The sequence below is a fragment of the Protopterus annectens genome, chromosome 10.part0 (genome assembly GCF_019279795.1).
Source record: "Protopterus annectens isolate FY-2018-M chromosome 10.part0, PAN1.0, whole genome shotgun sequence".
In the NCBI taxonomy this organism is placed as follows: domain Eukaryota; kingdom Metazoa; phylum Chordata; order Ceratodontiformes; family Protopteridae; genus Protopterus; species Protopterus annectens.
In genome coordinates, this window is record NC_056744.1 from 1,289,783,120 (window position 1) to 1,289,799,610 (window position 16,491).

A 16,491-nucleotide genomic window follows, 5' to 3' on the forward strand; every position below is an offset into this window, starting at 1 on the left:
TTTTACTATTCAGGATGGTACTTACTGCTAGGCTTTATTGACATGTTTTACCTGTAGTTATTACAATCCTTTCCAGCAGTCTGACTTCTGTCATGTTTCAATATTTCAACAGGGATATATTTCACACATGTGATTTCATCATCTTCTGCAGCTATACTTTTCAGCCTGCTGCAGGTTGTGTACTATTTTCTTACAGGTAGGGCATTTTTATTTCAGAATATATGTCAGACAGTTTCATTTTTCTGTTTAACTTACAGGCTGAAACACACTTTTGTAATCAAGCAATACTTGCAGACACTTTCACACTGTTACTTGCACATTTTATTCCTTACTGACTACACTGCACTCTTTTGCTGACTGTCATACTTTTATATTTCTTTACAGTTACTGGTAGTGGATTACTGACCTGCCTGGTGGTGCAACCGCACCAGCCTATCGCCATAGGCTCTGCGGTTCACAGAAAGGACACCTGCAGCTGTAATATAAATGAAGTAATATTGGAATACACATCTCCGTAATATCAGCTAGTTTAATTTCTTACATACATAATTAAATGTAACTTACTCAGTAGTGGGGCGTTGGGTGTTTGCCGGGCCTCCTGGATCCAAAGGTTCAGTTGGTCCTGCTTGTGTCTCTTCAGGTCCGCATGGTGGTGATGGACCTGCTCACCAGCCTTGGAATCCCTGTGGCACTGGTGAGATCATGAGCCAACCGGTCCCACGCCTCGGCCCTGTATGCTCCCCAGAGGACCTGGCCCTGCATGAGTTGGGCCTCATGATTATGGACTAGGAGCCAGACCATGTACCTGGACTCCTCAACACCCCACCTCTGTGCTCGAAAGCAACTACCCTCTCCTACTCCTGTCATTCTGCCTGCAGGTCAGTTCTACAATTGTTTATGCTGTGTATTCCTGCCTATTGGGCTTATATAGTCCGTTTTTCCCGCACATATCTGTGATTGGCCATTTTGGAATTGTATCAACTTCAGTAAACCTGCATTGTCATGCTCCAGTTTGTATTCATTCCTATATATTAGCTATTATTGCATTTAAAGGTACTGCTGTCATGGCTTAGTGGTTCTGTACCTTGACTATGGTGTGTCGTATCATGGGTTTGAACCTGGCCACTGCTTTTTATTTTTCATGACTGTCTAGACATGCTGAGGGGTGTGTATGTGTAAAGGCAGTTTTGATACGGCTTGCTCAACGTTGCCCGTCGGTTAGCTTGTTTGCGTGGTGCGCAGCTCCGCACAAATGGGGTACGTTGGTTTAAGCCTCATTTGGCTATCGGCACGCATATTACGCTCAGCTCAGTTAGAGGCACATAGATTTAGCATGTTAGACCACTGCTCAGCTACGGGCACTCATTTTGCAACAGTTAAACCACTGCTCACCTACGGGCAGATGCACTCACCCTGTAGCTCAGCTATAGGCACATCTGGCATTTTTTATTCTTTTGTTACCTCACATTTCTTCAATATAAATGGGCTATTTCATTACATTTTACATAAATTGTGGTTTTATGTGTACATATTTGTCAGGGACTTGTTTCCTGCTTATTTTGCTAAAAAAAAAAAAAAAATTGGTGTTGTGGGGGCTCGAACCATGAATGCCTGATCTTCAGCCAACATCTCTACTGCTATGCTATTGCTTCCTGGCTTATTTTGCATATTTAGTTCTTATATGCTTTCCCACTGACTGCTAACTGTAGCTGCGCTTACGGCACGCCCATAAATGAGCGCACTCACGGTTAAACATTTTTACAATTTAAAAAAAATATATAACATGTTTATTTATATGTTTTCTGTTCATAGTCTGTGGGGGCATGTGTTGTGTTCCGTTTACTCACATTTCCGTGGACTCTGTCGTGGGTGTTTACTTTGGGAACTTTTCCTCTTCTGGGGGCGTGTCCGCTTACAGGGCTCGGCCTACGGACACGTCCCCTACTGTCTTACACGGACCACGTTGGCCTTAAGTGTGATTCAGCATGCTCTCATGAATATGCAGAGCATGCTGACATCACTCCGTTTAACTGCATCCTCCGTATATGAGTTATAACTCTTACACGAAGGCTTCGTGATTCCTGCCCATATATTTAGCAAAGGAAAGTAAGTGGCAGATATTTATAGATGCCACAAGTTTCCCAGGTATTAATGACAGTATTAGTATGAAACCATTCCTTATCCTTGAATAACCTGTGGTTGTTATGGCATTGTTTAGTACAATCATTATATTAGTTCATTCGCTCTATATTTTTTAAATATGATATATATCTTTTTAGATATTTTTATTATATATTTATTACAAATATGTGAGTATAAAATATTGATTTTTTAGTATTGTATAGATATAACTGTTATGTGAATTATTTGTGCATTCATTGTGTATTCAAACATCATATATAAGTATTTTATCATAGTTATTTTATATATATATATATATATATATATATATATATATATATATATATATTTTATAAGTATATTTGACATAAGTATACTATTCAATGCATATAGCTTATAAGTATCTAGATTAAGTGTTTAGATAAAATGTATTAGTTTTGTATATGTGAGGAATAGTAGAACATATGTTTATTCCTTTAAGGCTTTTTAAAATTTTGGCGCCAAATTGGATATATAAACTGCGTTAGAGATGTGTTATTTGGTTCTGAGGAAGTCTGTATATGAACAGATGAAAGCGCTTAACCAGAGGATTTTTCTTATTCAATAAAAGTTGTTTTCCTGTTCGAGCTGCACCGTACATTATTTATCCTGCACCAGGAATTGGAGCTTTATCGTATTGGTTCAACAGTTGTTTTGTTCGTTTGCAGCATTGCATTGTGTTAGCCACTCGTACAGGTTATATAACAGGATGTATACAGCACTGAATTATGTTGGGTGCTTGTGCAAGTCCTATAACAGGATGTATACAGCAATGAATTGTGTTAGGTTCTAGTAAAAGTCCTGTAACTAGATGTGTACAGTGCTGAATTGTGTTGGGTGGTGGTAAAGTCCTATAATAGGATGTATACAGTACTGAATTTTGTTAGGTGCTATAAAATGTCCTATAACAGGATGTATACAGCACTGAATCATGTTAGGTGCTGGTACAAGTCCAATAATAGGATGTACACATCAATGAATTGTGTTAGCTGCTGGTATAGGTCATTTAACAGGATGTGTACAGCACTGAATTGTGTTAGGTGCTGGTAAAAGTCCTACAACAGGATGTATACAGCAATGAATTGTGTTAGGTGTTGGTACATTTCCTACAAGAGGATGTATATAGCATTGAATTGTATTGGGTGCTGGTACATAACAGAATGTATATACATTGAATTATGTTGGGTGCTTGTACTCGTCTTATAATAGGATGTACACACCAATGAGTTGTGTTAGCTGCTGGTACAGGTCCTATAACAGGATGTATACAGCACTGAATTGTGTTAGATGCTGGTACAAGTCTTATAAAAGGATGCATACAGGAATGAGCTGTGTTAGGTTCAGGTACAAGTCCTTTAACAGGATTTATACAGCATTAAATTGTGTTAGGTGCTGGTACAAGTCATATAACAGGATATGTACGGCACTGAATTTTGCTTGGTGCTGGTGCAAGTCCTATAACAGGATGCATACAGGGCTGAATTGTGTTAGGTGCTGGTTCATGTCCCATAACTAGATGTGTACAGTGCTGAATTGGGTTAGGTGCTGGTACAAGTCCTACAATAGGATATGTACAGCAATGAATTGTGTTAGGTGCTGGTACAAGTCCTTTAAAAGGATGCATATAGAATTGAATTATTTTAGGTGCTGGTACAAGTCCTATAACTGAATGTATAACCTACTGAATTCTGTTAAGTGCTGGTACTAGTTGTATAACAGGATATGTACAGCACTGAATTGTGTTAGGTGCTGGTACAAGTCCTATAACAGGATGTATACAGCAGTGAATTCTATTAGGTGCTGGTACAAGTCATACAACAGGTTGTATATAGCACTGAATTCTGTTTGATGTTTGTACATGTAATATAACAGGATATATACAGCACTGAATTGTGTTAGGTGCTGGTACAGGTCATATAACCAGATGTATACAGCACAGAATTGTGTTAGGTGCTGATACAAGTCTTATAACAGAATGTGTACAGGAATGAACTGTGTTAACTGCTGGTACAGATCTTATAACAGGATGTATATAGCATTGAATTGTTTTGGGTGCTGGTACATAACAGGATGTATATAGCATTGAATTATGTTGGGTGCTTGTACTAGTCTTATAATAGGATGTACACACCAATGAGTTGTGTTAACTGCTGGTACAGGTCCTATATCAGGATGTATACAACACTGAATTGTGTTAGATGCTGGTACAAGTCTTATAACAGGATGCATACAGGAATGAGTTGTGTTAGATGCTGGTACAAGTCCTATAACAGGATGTATCCAGCGTTACATTGTGTTAAGTGCTGGTAGAAGTCCTTTAACAGGATTTATACAGCATTAAATTGTGTTACGTGCTGGTACAAGTCATATAACAGGATATGTACGGCACTGAATTTTGCTTGGTGCTGGTACAAGACCTATAACAGGATGCATACAGCGCCAAATTGTGTTAGGTGCTGGTTCACGTCCTATAACTAGATGTGTACAGTGCTGAATTGGGTTAAGTGCTGGTACAAGTCCTACAATAGGATATGTACAGCAATGAATTGTGTTAGGTGCTGGTAGAAGTCCTGTATAAGGATGCATATAGAATTTAATTATTTTAGGTGCTGGTACAAGTCCTATATCTGGATGTATACACTACTGAACTCTGTTAAGTGCTTGTACTAGTTGTATAACAGGATATGTACAGCATTGAATTGTGTTAGGTGCTGGTACAAGTCCTATAACAGAATGTATACAGCACTTAGTTGCATTAGTTGCAGGTGCAAGTTCTAATAACAGCATATATATAAAATTGAATTGTGTTAGATGCTGAGACAAGTCATATAATAGGATGTATACAGTGCAGAACTGTGTTAGGTGCTAAAACAAGTCCTATAGCAGTCTGTATACAGCAGTGAATTGTGTTAGGTGCTGGTACAAGTTTTATAACAGCATATATATATAATTGAATTGTGTTAGGTGCTGGTATAAGTCATATAACTGGATGTATGCACTACTGAACTCTGTTAAGTGCTGGTACTAGTTGTATAACAGGATATGTACAGCACTGAATTGTGTTAGGTGCTGGTACAAGTCCTATAACAGGTTGTATATAGCACTGAATATTGTTTGGTGCTTTTACAGGTAATATAACAGGATGTATTCAGCACTGAATTGTGTTAGGTGCTGGTACAAGTCCTATAACAGAATGTATACAGCACTTAATTCCATTAGTTGCTGGTAAAACTTCTAACAACAGCATATATATAAAATTGAATTGTGTTAGATGCTGGGACAAGTCGTATAATAGGATGTATACAGTGCAGAATTGTGTTACGTGCTAAAACAAGTCCTATAACAGGCTGTATACAGCAGTGAATTGTGTTAGGTGCTGGTACACGTCCTATAACAGGATGTATACAGCACTGAATTGTGTTAGCTGCTGGTACAGGTCCTATAACAGGATGTATACAGCGGTGAATTCTGTTAGGTGCTGGTACAAGTCCTATGACAGGTTGTACATAGCACTGAATTGTGTTTGGTGCTTGTACAGGTAATATAGCAAGATGTATACCGCACTGAATTGTGTTAGGTGCTGATACAAGTCTTATAACAGAATGTGTACAGGAATGAACTGTTTTAACTGCTGGTACAGGTCTTATAACAGGATGTATACAGCACTGAATTGTGTTAGCTGCTGCTACAGCTCTTATAACAGGATGTATACAGCAGTGAATTCTATTAGGTGCTGGTACAAGTCATACAACAGGTTGTATATAGCACTGAATTCTGTTTGATGTTTGTACATGTAATATAACAGGATATATACAGCACTGAATTGTGTTAGGTGCTGGTACAGGTCATATAACCGGATGTATACAGCACAGAATTGTGTTAGGTGCTGATACAAGTCTTATAACAGAATGTGTACAGGAATGAACTGTGTTAACTGCTAGTACAGATCTTATAACAGGATGTATATAGCATTGAATTGTTTTAGGTGCTGGTACATAACAGGATGTATATAGCATTGAATTATGTTGGGTGCTTTTACTAGTCTTATAATAGGATGTACACACCAATGAGTTGTGTTAACTGCTGGTACAGGTCCTATATCAGGATGTATACAACACTGAATTGTGTTAGATGCTGGTACAAGTCTTATAACAGGATGCATACAGGAATGAGTTGTGTTAGATGCTGGTACAAGTCCTATAACAGGATGTATCCAGCGTTACATTGTGTTAAGTGCTGGTAGAAGTCTTTTAACAGGATTTATACAGCATTAAATTGTGTTACGTGCTGGTACAAGTCATATAACAGGATATGTACAGCACTGAATTTTGCTTGGTGCTGGTACAAGACCTATAACAGGATGCATACAGCTCCAAATTGTGTTAGGTGCTTGTTCACGTCCTATAACCAGATGTGTACAATGCTGAATTGGGTGAAGTGCTGGTACAAGTCCTACAATAGGATATGTACAGCAATGAATTGTGTTAGGTGCTGGTAGAAGTCCTGTATAAGGATGCATATCGAATTTAATTATTTTAGGTGCTGGTACAAGTCCTATATCTGGATGTATACACTACTGAACTCTGTTAAGTGCTTGTAGTAGTTGTATAACAGGATATGTACAGCACTGAATTGTGTTAGGTGCTGGTACAAGTCCTATAACAGAATGTATACAGCACTTAGTTGCATTAGTTGCAGGTGCAAGTTCTAATAACAGCATATATATAAAATTGAATTGTGTTAGATGCTGGGACAAGTCATATAATAGGATGTATACAGTGCAGAATTGTGTTAGGTGCTAAAACAAGTCCTATAGCAGTCTGTATACAGCAGTGAATTGTGTTAGGTGCTGGTACAAGTTTTATAACAGCATATATATATAATTGAATTGTGTTAGGTGCTGGTATAAGTCATATAACTGTATGTATACACTACTGAACTCTGTTAAGTGCTAGTACTAGTTGTATAACAGGATATGTACAGCACTGAATTGTGTTAGGTGCTGGTACAAGTCCTATAACCGGTTGTATATAGCACTGAATATTATTTGGTGCTTTTACAGGTAATATAACAGGATGTATTCAGCACTGAACTGTGTTAGGTGCTGGTACAGGTCATATAACAGGATATATACAGCACTGAATTGTGTTAGGTGCTGATACAAGTCCTATAACAAGATGTATATAGCACTGATTTGTGTTGAGTGCTGGTACAAGTCCTATAATAGGATGTACACATCAATGAATTGTGTTAGCTGCTGGTACAGGTCATTTAACAGGATGTGTACAGCACTGAATGGTGTTAGGTGCTGGTACAAGTCCTACAACAGGATGTATACAGCAATGAATTGTGTTAGATGTTGGTACATGTCCTAGAAGAGGATGTATATAGCATTGAATTATGTTGTGTGTTAATTGCATTAGTTGCTGGTACAAGTTCTAATAACAGCATATATATAAAATTGAATTGTGTTAGATGCTGGGACAAGTCATATAATAGGATGTATACCGTGCAGAATTGTGTTAGGTGCTAAAACAAGTCCTATAGCAGGCTGTATACAGCAGTGAATTGTGTTAGGTGGTGGTACACGTCCTATAACAGGATGTATACAGCGCTGAATTGTGTTAGCTGCTGGTGGAGGTCTTTTAACAGGATGTATACAGCAGTGAATTCTGTAAGGTGCTGGTACAAGTCTATGACAGGTTGTACATAGCACTGAGTTGTGTTTGCTGCCTGTACAGGTAACATAACAAGATGTATTCAGCACTGAATTGTTTTAGGTGCTGATACAAGTCTTATAACAGAATGTGTACAGGAATGAACTATGTTAGCTGGTGGTACAGGTCCTATGACAGGATGTATACACCAATGATTAGTGTTAGGTACTGGTAAATGTCCTATAACAGGATGTAGAGAACACTGAATTGTGTTAGATGCTCATACAAGTCCTACAACAGGGTGTATACAGTACTGAATTGTGTTAGGTGCTGGTACAAGTTCTATGACAGGATGTATATAGCATTGAATTGTGTTGTGTGCTAGCACAAGTCCTATAATAGGATGTACTCAGCAATGAGTTGTGTTATCTGCTGGTACAGGTCATTTAACGGGATGTATACAGCAATGAATTTTGTTATGTGTTGGTACAAGTCCTGTAACAGGATGTATATAGCATTGAATTGTGTTGGGTGCATTGTACTAGTACTATAATAGGATGTACACAGCAATGAATTGTGTTAGCTGCTGGTACAGGTCATATAACAGGATGTATACAGCAATGAATTGTTTTAGATGCTGGTACAAGTCCTATAACAGGATGTATCCAGCAATGAATTGTGCTAGGTGCTGGTACAAGTCCTATAACAGGATGTATACAGCGTTGAATTGTGTTAGGTGCAGGTACAGTTCATATAACAAGATATGTACAGCACTAAATTGTGTTTGTTGCTGGTAGAATTCATATAACAGGATGTATTCAGCAATGAATTGTGCTAGGTGCTGATAAAAGCTCTATAACTAGATGTGTACAGTGCTGAACTGAGTTAGTTGTTGGGACAAGTCCTATAATAGGATATGTACAGTACTGAATTCTGTTAGGTGTTAGTACAAGTGTTATAACAGGATGCATACAGCACTGAATTGTGTTGGGTGCTGGTACAAGTCCTATAACTGGATGTATACAGCACTGAATTGTGTTAGCTGCTGGTACAGCTCCTATAACAGGATGTATGCAACAGTGAATTCTTTTAGGTGCTGGTACAAGTCCTATAAAAGAATGTGTACAGCTTTGAATTGTGTTAGCTGCTGGTACAGGTCATATAGCAGGATGTATACAGCACTGAATTGTGTTAGGTGCTGGTACAAGTCCTATAAAAGAATGTGTACAGCATTGAATTGTGTTAGCTGCTGGTACAGGTCATATAACAGGAAGTATACAGCACTGAATTGTGTTAGGTGCTGATACAAGTCCTATAACAGGATGTATATAGCACTGAATTGTGTTCAGTGCTGGTACAACTCCTATAATAGGATGTACACATCAATGAATTGTGTTAGCTGCTGTACAGGTCATTTAACAGGATGTGTACAGCACTGAATTGTGTTAGGTGCTGGTACAAGTCCTACAATAGAATGTATACAGCAAAGAATTGTGTTAGGTGTTGGTACATGTCCTACAAGAGGATGTATATAGCATTGAATTGTGTTGGGTGCTGGTACATAACAGAATGTATATAGCATTGAATTATGTTGGGTGCTTGTACTAGTCTTATAAAAGGATGTACACAACAATGAGTTGTATTAACTGCTTGTACAGGTCCTATAACAAGATGTATACAACACTGAATTGTGTTAGATGCTGGTACAGGTCATTAAACAGGATGTGTACAGCACTGAATTGTGTTAGGTGCTGGTACAAGTCCTACAACAGGATGTATATAGCACTGAATTGTGTAGAGTGCTGGTACAAGTCCTATAATAGGATGTACTCATCAATGTATTGTGTTAGCTGCTGTACAGGTCATTTAACAGGATGTGTACATCACTGAATTGTGTTAAGTGCTGGTACACGTCCTACAACAGGATATATGCAGCAATGAATTGTGTTAGGTGTTGGTACATGTCCTACAAGAGGATGTATATAGCATTGAATTGTGTTGGGTACTGGTACATAACAGGCTGTATATAGCATTGAATTATGTTGGGTGATTGTACTAGTCTTATAATAGGATGTACCCACAAATGAGTTGTGTTAACTGCTGGTACAGGACCTATAACAGGATGTATACAACACTGAATTGTGTTAGATGCTGGTGCAAGTCTTATAACAGGATGCATACAGGAATGAGTTGTGTTAGATGCTGGTACAAGTCCTATAACAGGATGTATCCAGCATTACATTGTGTTAAGTGCTTGTAGAAGTCCTTTAACAGGATTTATACAGCATTAAATTGTGTTAAGTGCTGGTACAAGTCATATAACAGGATACGTACGGCACTGAATTTTGCTTGGTGCTGGTACAAGTCCTATAACAGGATGCATACAGCACTGAATTGTGTTAGGTGCTGGTTCACGTCCTATAACTAGATGTGTACAGTGCTGAATTGGGTTAAGTGCTGGTACAAGTCCTACAATAGGATATGTACAGCAATGAATTGTGTTAGGTGCTGGTAGAAGTCCTATATAAGGATGCATATAGAATTTAATTATTTTAGGTGCTGGTACAAGTCCTATGTCTGGATGTATACACTACTGAACTCTGTTAAGTGCTGGTACTAGTTGCATAGCAGGATATGTACAGCATTGAATTGTGTTAGGTGCTGGTACAAGTCCTATAACAGAATGTGTACAGCACTTAGTTGCATTAGTTGCAGGTACAAGTTCTAATAACAGCACATATATATAAAATTGAATTGTGTTAGATGCTGAGGCAAGTCATATAATAGGATGTATACAGTGCAGAATTATGTTAGGTGCTAAAACAAGTCCTATAGCAGTCTGTATACAGCAGTGAATTGTGTTAGGTGCTGGTACAAGTTTTATAACAGCATATATATATAATTTAATTGTGTTAGGTGCTGGTACAAGATCTATAACTGGATGTATACAGTTCAGAATTATGTTAGGTGCTAAAACAAGTCCTATAACAGGTTCTATACAGCAGTGAATTGTATTAGATGCTGGTACAAGTCCTATAACAGGCTGTATGTAGCACTGAATATTGTTTGGTGCTTTTACAGGTAATATAACAGGATGTATTCAGCACTGAATTGTGTTAGGTGCTGGTACAAGTCCTATAAAAGAATGTGTACAGCATTGAATTGTGTTAGCTGCTGGTACAGGTCATATAACAGGATGTATACAGCACTGAATTATGTTAGCTGCTAGTACAGGTCCTATAACAGGATGTGTACAGCACTGAATTGTGTTAGATGCTGGTAGAAGTCTTATAAAAGGATGCATACAGGAATGAGTTGTGTTAGGTTCTGGTACAAGTCCTTTAACAGGATTTATACAGCATTAAATTGAGTTAGGTGCTGGTACAAGTCATATAACAGGATATGTACGGCACTGAATTTTGCTTGGTGCTGGTACGAGTCCTATAACAGGATGCATACAGCGCTGATTTGTGTTAGGTGCTGTTACAAGTCCTACAACAGGATGTATACAGCAATGAATTGTGTTAGGTGTTGGTACAAGTCCTATAACAGGATGTATATAGCATTGAACTGTGTTGGGTGCTGGTACATAACAGGATGTATATAGCATCGACTTATGTTGGGTGCTTGTACTAGTCTTATAATAGGATGTACATGCCAATGAATTGTGTTAGCTGCTGGTACAGGTCCTATAACAGGATGTATACAACACTGGATTGTGTTAGATGCTGGTACAAGTCCTATAACAGGATCTCTACAGCAATGAATTGTGTTAGCTACTAGTACATGTCTTATAACAGGATGCATACAGGAATGAGTTGTGTTAGGTTCTGGTACAAGTCCTTTAACAGGATTTATACAGCATTAAATTGTGTTAAGTGCTGGCACAAGTCATATAACAGGATATGTACTGCACTGAATGTTGCTTGGTGCTCGTACAAGTCCTATAACAGGATGCATACAACACTGAATTGTGTTAGGTGCTGGTTCACGTTTTATAACTAGATGCATACAATGCTGAATTGGGTTAAGTGCTGGTACAAGTCCTATAATAGGATATGTACAGCAATGAATTGTGTTAGGTGCTGGTACAAGTCCTGTAAGAGTATGCTTGTAGAATTGAGTTATTTTAGGTGCTGGTACAAGTCCTATATCTGGATGTATACACTACTGAATTCTGTTAAGTGCTGGTACTAGTTGTATAACAGGATATATACAGCATTGGGCAGGATTCACGAAGGCTTGCACGGAGTCTAAGAGTAGTGTAAGACTCCATGCAGCCTTCACGATCCAGGAACAGCCCAAAGTCCGTGTAAGAGACCAGCTAAAATGTCTCTTACATGGAGTGGGCGTGGATAAGCTAATCACCTCACTTGCAGCCGAATAGCATGCAAATGAGGTTGATTAGCGATCCAGGAAGCCCAAAGCAGCCCGTGTAAGAGCCGTTTTAGCTGCAGAAATGTACTCAGTTGACAACTGAGTACGTTTCTGCAAAAAACACAATAGAGCAATGTCAGCTCCAAATAAAGGGTGCATATGTGTCAGGCAGCATGCCAATGGCCAAATATGTGGCCATTGGCAAGGTACCCCCATGCAAATATGAGAAATAAATGCAAATTGACTGCGCTATATAAAAACATAAAAATGAAGGTTATAAACCCACAAATGTGGGTTTTATGCAATACATGGATTTACAATGCAGGGACCAGCAGACCAAAAACAACATGGCCACTGTTTAGTGGTTGCTAAGGGGGGAAGCTGAGTCTAAGAGATGTAACTAAGCATTAGTAGGCAATCTGATGCAAATGAGTGTTAGGATACTGAATTCCACTGTCATATAGCAAATGAGCACATTCTGAGTAGTGTAAGAGATACATAATGGGGAGGAATAGAGTAGGAGATAGGTGACATCACAGGGGGGAATGGCAGAAAGAAATGCAGTTCATTGGAGGTCAGAGTTACATGACAGATGTCAGACACATATCATGGAAAGAGGAGTGCCACAACATAAGCATGGGAAAGTCAAGAAATGGAAGGTGTACATTGTTGCCTACACCAAAGTTTCTTGCTGGGCGTGCATGCTCACGTGTGCGCGCCATGAAGAGCGAGTAAGACAGTGTGCATGCGTGTAAGGCAGACTGAGCATGTGGGGGCATGTTGGGAGATGTTTAACACTGTTTGCATGGGTGTGCGTGCGTTTTATCCCGAAAAAGCAGATTCTGAACCGTGTAAGCATGTGTGCGCGCGTCTAAGCCACTGTGAGCGTGTTTCTGCTAGTATGCACGCTGTTCCCCCCTGAGGAAACAGAAAGGAAAAAGGAAGCAACAGAATTAGTAGGAAGCTAGCAGGGAATACTGCTGGAGCTAGCAGTTGAAAACAATTAGAAGCAGGCAATTACACTGGCAGAATAGTAGCTCAGCCAAGCACTTAAAACTCTGCAAACAGCAGTGCAAGATGTTTCTCTCAAGAGACACTGCAAGACAGGAGTAAGCTATTAGAAGTGAAAACTGAAAAAGCTGAACTCAGAGCAGAAATGTTAGGGGCTGCCATAGCTTTCATAATGACTCATAGATGACTTGCTGAGGGTGGTGACAATGCAGATGGTGCCAGACAACCAACAGTGAGGAGACGGAGAAGAGTGTACAGGCCCAGGGTCACCTACCACGGGTTACATGAGCTGGAGATAGTAGAGTGCTATAGAGTGGACAGAGAGCTCCTGCAGCAAATAGTGGAGCTGTGCAGGCCACGCCTCACACACAGAACCAACAGAGGGGAACCCATCCCAGTGGAAACCAAGGTATGTGTTGGCCTAAGAATACTAGCAACAGGTACCTTCCAGAGACCAACTGGTGATATGATGGGAATATCACAGGCATCAGCCTCCAGGGTACTGCACCAGTTGCTGGATGCCATGTCAGCACATGTCGGTGATCATGTATATTTCCCCAATGCCCGTGAGGTATTGGCCAGCAATATGCGTCTCTTCCAACAAATAGCGGAATACCCTGAGGTAGTGGGTGCAATAGACTGCACGCACATATGCATCAAAGCACCAGCCGGTGAGCGGGGTAGGGCCTACATTAACCACAAGGGCTTCCCCTCCATCAACTGCCAGGTCGTGTGTGATGCCCAGGGCATAATAATGAATGTGTGTGCTGGCTGCCCTGGGAGCTACCATGATTCCCACATCTGGCATTTGACGCAGCTGTACCAGACATTTGCCAATGGGGACATCCCACACGGACACCTAGTGGGGGATGCAGGTTATGCACTGGAGCCGTGGCTGATGACACCCATCAGAAACGCACACACACCTGAATAGGAACGCCATAATGAGGCACACGCGCAAACACGTAATGTAATAGAGCGTGTGTTTGGGCTGCTCAAGTCACAGTTCCGGTGTCTGGGCACATCTGGTGGAGCCTTGCAGTACACACCAACTACATGTACCCAAATTGTCATGGTATGTGCTACGCTACATAATATGATCTTGCAAAAACAGCTGCAGCAGGACCAGCATAGGGCTAGGCCAAACAGCCCCCCACCATTGCCAAGGCCATCACAGGCAGAGCGTGACTCGGAGGAGGAACAACCTGAGCCTGCCCCAGTAGGCAGAAGGAGGCATGCCCAGTATGCCCTGGCCTTGGCAAAGAGGCAACGCATAGCATATACACTGGCTCAGTAGGAACCCTGGGAATGATACCCTCTCTGACTCACTCAAATAATAACAGGGATGCCTAAAATGACATGACCTGCTCACAAACATGTACAGGGAGTGTAATATGTGCATCCGACAGAGGCAGCCCTGCAGCACCACCTGAGGCATGAATGCCATGTTTTAAGTAATGTAACACCATGTACTATATGCACACCTGAGGACCGTGACTAACATCCTACCCTCACCAAGCATCATGCCACAATATGACAATGAGATGATCAAGTGCAATAATTGGCTGAAGTATTGCAGTTAGTCAAAGGGGATCCAATGTGTGCCAGCCTGGGATGACATGCTGAGCATGACATGATGCTCCACCTGCTAGAACTGGCGTGCACCTATCAGTGCAGGCCATATGGATACTGGCAAAGGCTGTTGTTACCCACAGCGTGCCCTGAATAGGTAAGGCTCAAAACACAAACCTACCTCCATAGGTATCAGAAGGGATAAGAACCTAGATGTAATGCTACCCAATGCCAGAAGTCTAAACAACAAGATGCATGCAGTCTAAACTCACCCAGTATGGAGAATGTTGATATCTGTGCTGTAACAGACAACTGGGTCAAGGCTCACAACAGCACCCTAACACTAGCAGGTTACACCTCATACTGTGCTGTACAGCCTCAAAACATGGAACAAGCTACAAAAGGAGGGTGACTAGCAATAATTGTCAAGGATAACCACACCCCCATGTTGGTACCACATCAAGAAGCAGCATGGACTAGCCATGGTCAAGTAACAGTGGCTAAAACTGCCCCCCAGTTTATAGCCTGCTACAGACTACCATCCCAACACCAGGAACTGCACCTGGCCTATGTTGGAATACATGAATATATCAAGTCCTCCAAACCACATTATATTGGGTGACTGAAAATACCCAGACATAGACTGGGAGCATTATACTAGCTCCAACACTGTAGGACAAAAGTTCATAGAATCCATAAACCAAAATGCCCAGGAACAACGTGCCACTCCCACAAGAGGGGTAAGCATACTGGATGTGATAATCAGCAACATGGGTACTGGATGGCAAGTTGAGAAGTGTATTGCTCACTGGTAAGTTCAGACCATAGAGTAATCACACTGGATATACACATCTTGACCACAGTCCCTGGCCAGAAAACCACAGTGAAAAGCATGTGTAAAGCAAAATTTGCACTCCTCCAAACTGATGTGGAATCCATTAAAGGTCCTGTGCAGGTGCAAATATGGGCCACACCTCAGAACCTGTTATACAGGCATTGCATGAACACTGCCAGGAATGCTTGGATTATGCAATCCTAAATTAAAACAAGACACAATGCCATACACACAGGCATCTGGCATGGTGGACACCAGCCATAACCAAACCATGCAAGAGAATGAGGAAGCTACTACATGATAGAGCAAACATAAAAAAAGAAGTAATCACTGATCAGTAGTATGGCAATAAAATATGTCCACACATACAATCCACTAAGGCCAGCTACAACAAGTTGAATCTGTGAATCTTGAGGCAATGTTACACCTGCCTCAAGTACACAGACAACCCCCAACTCCCCCCAAGAAATACAAATATATGTGAGAGATGCAACCATTTATCCAAACTGGAGGCTGAGCTCCCTCAACTCAATACTCCCAAAACTAGTCAGGAGGAGAAGGTAACCACACACACCACAAACCCAGTCCCACATAGACCTATCACAACTGCAAACCAAAGACATAAACACAGAAAACATTCCCGGAGGCCCAATTACAAACACACCACACCAACAGAGGCCTCCAAAGCAGACACCCAATCAAACAACCTCCAAACATAGCACATGCAACACATAGTACACAAAGCTGGTGTGCCAAACAGTCACAGGCCAGAAGGAGAAACAACATGCCTGATACAGTTGTAATAGGTGACTCCATAGTGAGACACGCTGCTGTCCCGCACACCAGACTGAACAAGGGAAAGGGTACAGTAAGCTGCCT